Raw genomic sequence first — 8,066 nt, forward strand, 5'->3', positions numbered from 1 at the left:
TTCGACATCCTCTAAATCACCTATAATTTTGCACACTTGATATGTGGCACAAATATAGCTATGTTTTCAAGGTTTTATAATTTTTTAATTTTTATTGAATCTGTACTGCACTGTAGACTGACTGATCAAAATATCGGTCTACACCTAAAGGGGCATTCTAGGATACTTTTTTTTTCCAAATTTCTTTCATAGACATGTTTGGCACATCTATTTGAGAATGTAGAATAAATTTGGGTGATTTCAGGTGGTGGAGAAAATCGCATTTTCTACACAAACTGGCTTAAGTGAGACCAAATGGTCCCTCGTATTTAAGCGTGATTTTTTCTACCTCCTCTAAATCACCTATAATTTTGCACACTTGATATGTCGCACAAACATAACTAGGTTTTCCAGGTTTTATAATTTTTTTAATTTATTCTTCCATGTAGACTGACCGATCAAAACATCAGTCTACACCTTAAGGGGGCATTGTAGGATAGATTTTTTTTCAAATTTCTTTCATAGTCATGTGTGGCACATCTATTTGAGCATGCAGAATAAATTTGGAGTGATTTGGAGGTGGTAGAAAAAAATCGCATTTTCTACAAAATCTGGCTTAAGTGAGACCAAATGCTCTCTCGTGTTTAACCGTAATTTTTTCGACCTCCTCTAAATCAGCTCTTATTTTGCATACTTGATATGTTGCACAAATGCAGATAGGCTTTTAAGGTTTTATAATTTATTTATTTTTTTAATTTATACTGCCATGTAGACTCACTGATCAAAACATCAGTCTACACTTTAAGGGTAATTGTAGGAAACATTTTTTCCAAATTTTCTTTCATAGACATGTTTGGCACATTTATTTGAGCATGCAGAATAAATTTTGGGTGATTTGGAGATGGTGAAAAAAACACATTTTTTACGAAAACTGGCTTGTGTGTATTTTTTTCAATTGGAGAGCATGGATGACTGATGTATTTTTTCGGATTTATCGGTGATATTTTTTCGGGAGTGAAATATAATTCCTCCAGTACATGTATTTCCAAATTTTCTGGTGCATAATAAACAAGCTACACGCTGGCCACGAAGAAACCATGGTTCTTGAGGTTGCACTTTAAAAACTCACATATAAAATGCAAAAAATATGCCAAACTCATACTGTTACAAGAGAGTGGACCACCAAATAGCTGAGTCATACATTATGATGAAGTCGCCGACTAACTGACAGAATGAAGTCTATTTTAGAGACAAGATCACACAGTACTAGACATAGACAACAATGCAAACGCCAACATGATGTTGATCGTCGACGTACTTGCTGTCCGACCGTGCGCACAATGTTGTAGCTCTCAAAGTTCTGCTTTGTGATCCTACACAGAAGGATATAATTAATGACATGGAATATATTTGGACACATGCAAACATTAAATTACGACATATTAGGTACCTCTATCAATTTGGCGCACGTACGTCGATTGTGAACATTTGCCTCATGACAATAGCTACATCTACCATGTGATCTTGTATTCTTTATCTTTGCCTATTGCCTTTTCTTCGGAGCACCTCGGCCTGGCACATGCACGTGATCCAGAACCTTATCGAAACCTTCACCATCAAGGTTAGCCGATTGTGGCATCAAGGGGCCAAACCTAATGATGTTACCATGAGCATTAGTTGATCCCTTACTATCAGCTTGTTCACTTGTTGATCCCTTGCAAACATCTTGTCCTTCCAAAACCCTTTTTAGATGCTGAAAAGCCTCATCAGAGTGGCATGCCTTGAAACATGTTGCGTGACTAAAATTCCTTAACTTACGATTCCTTTGTAGGATCGGAGAGTATTCATACATCTTGCTCTTCCTGGTCGGTGTGAATGCACATTTTGCACTCATTGTCCACCTAGTGGGAACACAACACCCGGACAGTGTTTCTTCTTGTAAAATTTATAATATGTAAAATATGTGGGAACATGGTCTGCCTGCGCATTCCAATTTGCGGCAAGAACAACTAATACTGCAAAGCAGACCTTCCTTCGACTCCGTGCGCACTTCGATCTTTTTATCCATTCTTTCCTTCTTAGACACAACATATGTGGTAACTTCTGCTGCATCAAGTACCTCTCTGATCTCACATTTTCTTACAACATTTATGCTCCATAGGACCAACTTAAACACAACAGGAGTGAAAACTTTTGCGGCATGTTTCTCAAGACTTGAATCATTTTCCTCTATGAACGAAACGGACTGCAAGGCCTCGATGTCTTGGAGAGCCTCGTTCAAGCGTCGCGACGCAAGGCAACGCTTATAGTGCTCTAGCATTTGAAACGTCATCTTAGCCTCAAGATGCGTATGTAGCACCGAGTTTAAACTGTCACTCCGCTGATTGCTGCTCAATCCTGAGAAACAACGACCCTCTACATATGGAGCACACCACAGTTTTCTCATCTTATACATCTGATGCAGCTAGGAGTCCTCGCTTGTTACTTTATTCCGTTGTAAGAATTGTAACCATTTTCTCTCATGCTCTTCAATGGAAGATGTATCATATATGAAAGATCTGAATTCCTCCTTTACCGCGTCATCATGCAGATGACGTACAATGTTCTGCTAAATGTTCCATATATAGAGCATATGGTTTGAGTTAGGCCACTCCACCCTGATTGCTCTCTGCATTGCAAGGTCCCCATCCGTGATCACAGATATAGGATGCTTCTGTCCCATAGCATCAGAAAAGGTCCGTAACATCCACTCCTATGCATGGCTTGTTTCAGGTAAAATGATACCACATGCAAAAATAACAGTGTTGTGGTGGTGATTCAACCCGAAAAACGTCACAAATGGCAGATTGTACTTATCGGTTCTATATGTGCTATCAAAAACATTAACGTCTCTGAAAGCCTCATAGTCAAGTCAGATGACCAGCTTCATCAACCAAGTGCCTGAAGAAAAACAATCTGAATCTCGATCTTGTTTGGCCACCATGTGATTGATCACTATTTGAGCATCCCTGGAAGCAATTGATTCCTGCTTGTTAGCATGGAAAAAATTGTAAATGTCCCTCATAATGCATCCAACCTCATCATATCCACCGTATTGCATGCACATAATATCCATAATATGGTGATTTTTGATCCCAGATTTTTCCATGTCTGCAATGTTCGCTTTCTCCTCATCGCTAATTCTTCTGTGTGAACGCAAAAGACACGACAGATCGCGTGGGGCTAGAGGATGGTTGTGTTCATCGATGAAATCCTTCACAAACCACTGACATGTTTCCTCCTGTCTTGCAATCACCAATTGAGCTTTACACCCTACATGAGTTATACTCCATGGCCTCCTCTTTCTATCTTGCATCTTCCTCTTCATGTGCTTCTCTTCCCGAACCCCTTCACGACTACACACAAATTTCCTAAAAATCATATGGCAGTTGGATCCATCCAACTCGACATAGCTTCTCTTGACACAAAAACCTTTCTCAAGACCATATTTGTTATAGAATGTATAACCTTCATCCTCACTATTAAACATCTTGTTGGCAATATGATAGTACTCCATCATTGACTCATGACTTACATCCGCCATGTCTTCCTGCATCAGCATTCAGATGAATAAAAATATGAAAGGACAAAAAAAATGCAAAACCCAGTACAAAATCTTGCATGGAATTTTAAACTTTGCTCCTTGTACATATTATGGTAAGCGATCATAAACGTCCATAAAACTGGGTCCCCCATAAACTAGTGAAGTGACCATGGATGATGAAAAATTCTAAATTGAATTGCATGCACTAGGGAAACCTAAATCGATGATGAATAAACAAATCTAAGTAGGAAGTGCAGGTTGTGAATCAAAGTAAGTTGAGATTCGGGCGATTCATACATTAGGATGCAAGTCCGGAAGCGATGGGATCGGCCGGGGGCCAGTTCTATAGCGCCGACGTCGACGACACTGCCGCCGTGGATGTCATGGCTTATTCTTCTTCCTGCCACCGAGCACATCTTTTATAGTGAAAGGGACCGGGAGGAGGAAGAGGACTATGCCGACGACGGTGAATTGGTTCCTCTCGCCGGGCTCGTCGGACAGAAGGAAGGGGACGAGAAGGAGGACTTGACCTACTGGATCTAGACGTGGTTCTGATCGTGGACGTGATCGGTTGAAAGCACAATATTTTACCCTGGACCATTATGCCCTTCTCTGATTAAACTAATTAGGTTTATTCATTTTTAGTCCCCCCACCAGATCGGACGGCTAATAAAAATCAGAGGATTAAGTACTCGAAAGTACTCCCAGTACTGCACCAATCATCGTAAAGGAGCTCTTTTCTAGCATGAGCGGTAGGCTGAATACCACCAGTTTAAGTTCCTACCGCTTATGTGACTGAACATAACTTACACTTCAGTATACATCATTTCTCGTTTATGTCTTTATGATATATCACTTGTAGTAGAACATCTTCAGTGCAGCTAAATCCTCACACAACTTTTTTTTTTGAGGGAATAAATCCTCACCCAACTTAATATTGTTGGCATGCTCTTTTATGTTTTAGCGGCATTATGCTATAAATACTTGGTTGATGGTCAATCGGTCATTCAAGTATTGTGCTATGAACACATATAATTGTACTTGCTATTCTGTGTGTTTATTTTATGACTTCTTGGTAAGATTCTATATACATGCCTTCGGGGTACTATATCTCTCCTACAAGCAAAAAAATAATATCAGTGGTCATGTTCCCAAAGTATATGAACTTTATTGTGGTGAATTTCCTGGAAATATCACCAGTTTCTTAGGCATATCAATGCTCATACATAGTTTTACAGTCATCTAGCATGTTGATACTTGCATCATAATGGTATACACTAAGCTACAATTATTGTCAAAATTATTACATTGTTATATTTGGATCACACAATTATATTTATAAACTTGAAAGATGATCGCGTACTTTTAGATAGATATTTTACATTCCACATATAATACATAATGTGAAACTTATTTATTACTGTTGCTTCTGTAGTCTATTTGCCACCTCTGCTTGAAACAGGAGTTATTAAATAATGTTTGTAAGCGGAGGATGGAGGGAGAGCTAGTCGCCAAAGACCATAGGTGGTGCGGGCCTGGACAGGTCCGTGTGTTTTCTTTTCATCAGACGGGCAGGGTAGCCCGTCAGTGTAGATTGCTTAATAGCAGGTCAGTGATATGCTGTTTTGTTGTAGTGTTTGGAATGTCATGCATACAGATACTCCATTCCAAACGAACTATGTAAATACTTGCACCCATATTTGTTTAGTATCTTCTTCTCCTTTTGTTTTTGAGAATAGTTCTTCAGAAGAAGAAATCAGAGTTCCAAATGTAACCCGTCTGAAAGAAAAACACTAGCCTGAACAACCACTTGGAGTTAAACTTTGACTTAGTGTTGAAAATTGTATACTTGGAGACTGAACCACTAACCTTCTACCAAGCTGATAATTAGAAAAAAAAACAATTGATATGCTATCTGAATGCATTGATGATCTCAATGGCAAAATGCAGACTTCAAGTGTCCAGCAGTTGCCTGAGGATAGAATCTATAATAGAAGCAAACTGAATGATTGGCCCGCCCATCAACTGCAGCTACAATTAAGAAACGCCTAAACACATTGTTCTCCGTCAACAAACCGACGGTGCTGCAGTTCTAGATGAAGAAGAAATCATACAAGGTATGGTTAGAACTGATGTTTCAGTAGTTCATCCACTAGCCTATGTTACTTCCAACATCTGTTCTCTGCTTACTGTTGCAGCAGTACAAGGACATTTTGAGCTCCTGATAGCCTACTTCTCTGGTTTGGTGATCAGGTGGACACACACATTGTCTAAATAGGATAAAATCTTTGTAAATGTAGTACAAAAAAGATATAGAATCTACAATACCCTTGTAGAAACAACAACGGCCAACTGCGTGACAAATATTTATAAGCAGGGAACATCTTTAGTTTAGTTCTTTAACAACATTCATGCTACAGATTGTGTTTCTTTCGTAATGCCCATAAATGCAATGAACAAACTACGTAAAAATGCAACTAGTTCAAGGGACTCAAGCATAGACGTATCAGAGCATTACAAAAATAGATGAAACATTCCTTACATACCCTGTTGTATGCCCAGGACACATTGTACAGCAGCTCGACAAACCGTCGGTAAGCAAATCTAACACCATTTCTTGTACAGGACATGACATTGCAAAGATGATTCCATTGCAGGAGCAAAATCTAGAAGTTGAAAAGGCAAACATTTACTACTGCTAGAAATTAAGCACCACATTGCATTTGCTAGGAAGTAGTAATACAAGAGAAGAACAAGTGGACATATCCAAATAATATAGCATCCATCAAGCACGATATATAATAGATGCCGCATTAGGTTGATACCAAATAGTACCAATTAAGACATCAAACTGCAGTTCCACTAAAGGTGATCTAACATAGAATCTACTTGTTTCTTACTCTTAACCAGGCAAGGCATAATAACCATAATAACTAAATGAAATACTAGAAGGGAAACAAGAAGAATTACTTAGCAAATGCATAGCCTTCTTGTCGGATGAAATCACTGTCCTTAGGAATTAAATGAAGCTCTGCCGACGCCTTATGGAATCTGTTGCAAGGCCAGTTGAGAATTCGGGTTGTTGATGGTGTAGCTGGCGAGAAGGTGGATCATGGTGTAAGGACGGTCAGTGACCAGGACAAACTTCTTGCCCTGCTTCACGAAATCTGCAGCTTCAGAGATCCTCTCTATTTTGTTATCCTTGATGTTGCACTTGCAGATATGAGCGGATGAACCCAAATGTTGAGTGTAGTACACACAGTCCGGCTTAGTTCCTGGGAACTCATCAACATCGACGGAGAAGAACCTGTGGTCACCGATGAAGATTGCATATCTATCTGTGGTCTTCAGACGCCAGAGGTTACCTGTCTCGGTGTCAAATTGGAAAGAAAAGAGAGCCAAGACTCCCTGTGGATTCAAGATCTTCATGATGATTATATGCTCATGCAAATCCACTAGGAAACACCGCATGTCGTACCCATGTCCAGGAAGATCAAGGGAGAAAACCTCGGTCATAGGAGAAAGATTAACTGGAAGAAATTTGCCTAAGCAAATAATCATCTCACGAGCTACGGATGCTTCAGAAAAGCATGCGTAAACACCACCCACGACCGCCTTCCGGAAGAAATCGTAAGCTGCTGGCTGCTTATGGTTGTATCTGACGAAACTTTCAATGTGAGGAGCTTCCGAGTAAGCCTTGCGAGATGAGTCGGAGAACACGGTGAGCCGAAGCAAAGATCCGTGGGGGAAAAGGACATCAGCGATTCCCACAGCGGGGGGCACGGGCGCCGCGAAACGGATCACGACGCCAGTAAGAGGGTTGAGGACGCGAGCGGCGTGAGGAGCGGTCTTTTCCGCCAGAACAAAGTAGTCATCGAGAATGGTAGCCACGACATGGTAATCGCCGAGCTGCGGAAGATTCTTGCTGAGGAAGCGACAGTGTCGGTGTTCAACACGAGAAGATTCCCTTGGCTCTGGAGGACCTCATCGAGGATGATCCACCGGCTCGGGCGAAAGTGGGGGTCAGAGGCATCGCTCCTTGGATCGTCGGTGGCGGCGCGCCAGCCGGTGCAGACAGCGCGGTACTCCATGTACCAGTCGAGGTCGTTGTCGTCGAGGAAGGAGTCGGTGATGCGGCAGCCGAGGTCGCCCGGAAGCGTGGATCAGGGTGGACTCGGTCCGGTCCGGTCCAGGCTTTGACCGAGCCAGCCATTGGAGCGGCCGTGGCCGGTCCGGTCCAGACCGGACCGAGGTGGCTACCGAGCCTATTTTCCAGGACCGGACCGAGAGGAGCAAAGCTCGGTCAGCCCGAATGGACCGAGATACAGACAACCCTAGTTGATACATGAGCTATTCGAGCATGCAAAACAAAATTTCATTTGAAGGTTTAGAGTTTGGCACATACAAATTTACTTGGAACGGCAGGTAGATACCGCATATATAGGAAGGTATAGTGGACTCATATGGAATAACTTTGGGGTTTAAGGGATTTGATGCACAAGCA

General features: G+C 41.3%; 1 pseudogene; it reads right to left on the reverse strand.

Annotated features, from left to right (window-relative positions):
- Nucleotides 1-6,604: 6,604 nt before the first annotated feature.
- Nucleotides 6,605-7,719, reverse strand: LOC125528122 (uncharacterized; annotated as a pseudogene).
- Between the last annotated feature and the right edge of the window lie 347 nt (nt 7,720-8,066).

Source organism: Triticum urartu, chromosome 3A (assembly GCF_056163025.1).
Source record: "Triticum urartu cultivar PI428250 chromosome 3A, HENAU_Tu73, whole genome shotgun sequence".
In the NCBI taxonomy this organism is placed as follows: Eukaryota; Viridiplantae; Streptophyta; class Magnoliopsida; order Poales; family Poaceae; genus Triticum; species Triticum urartu.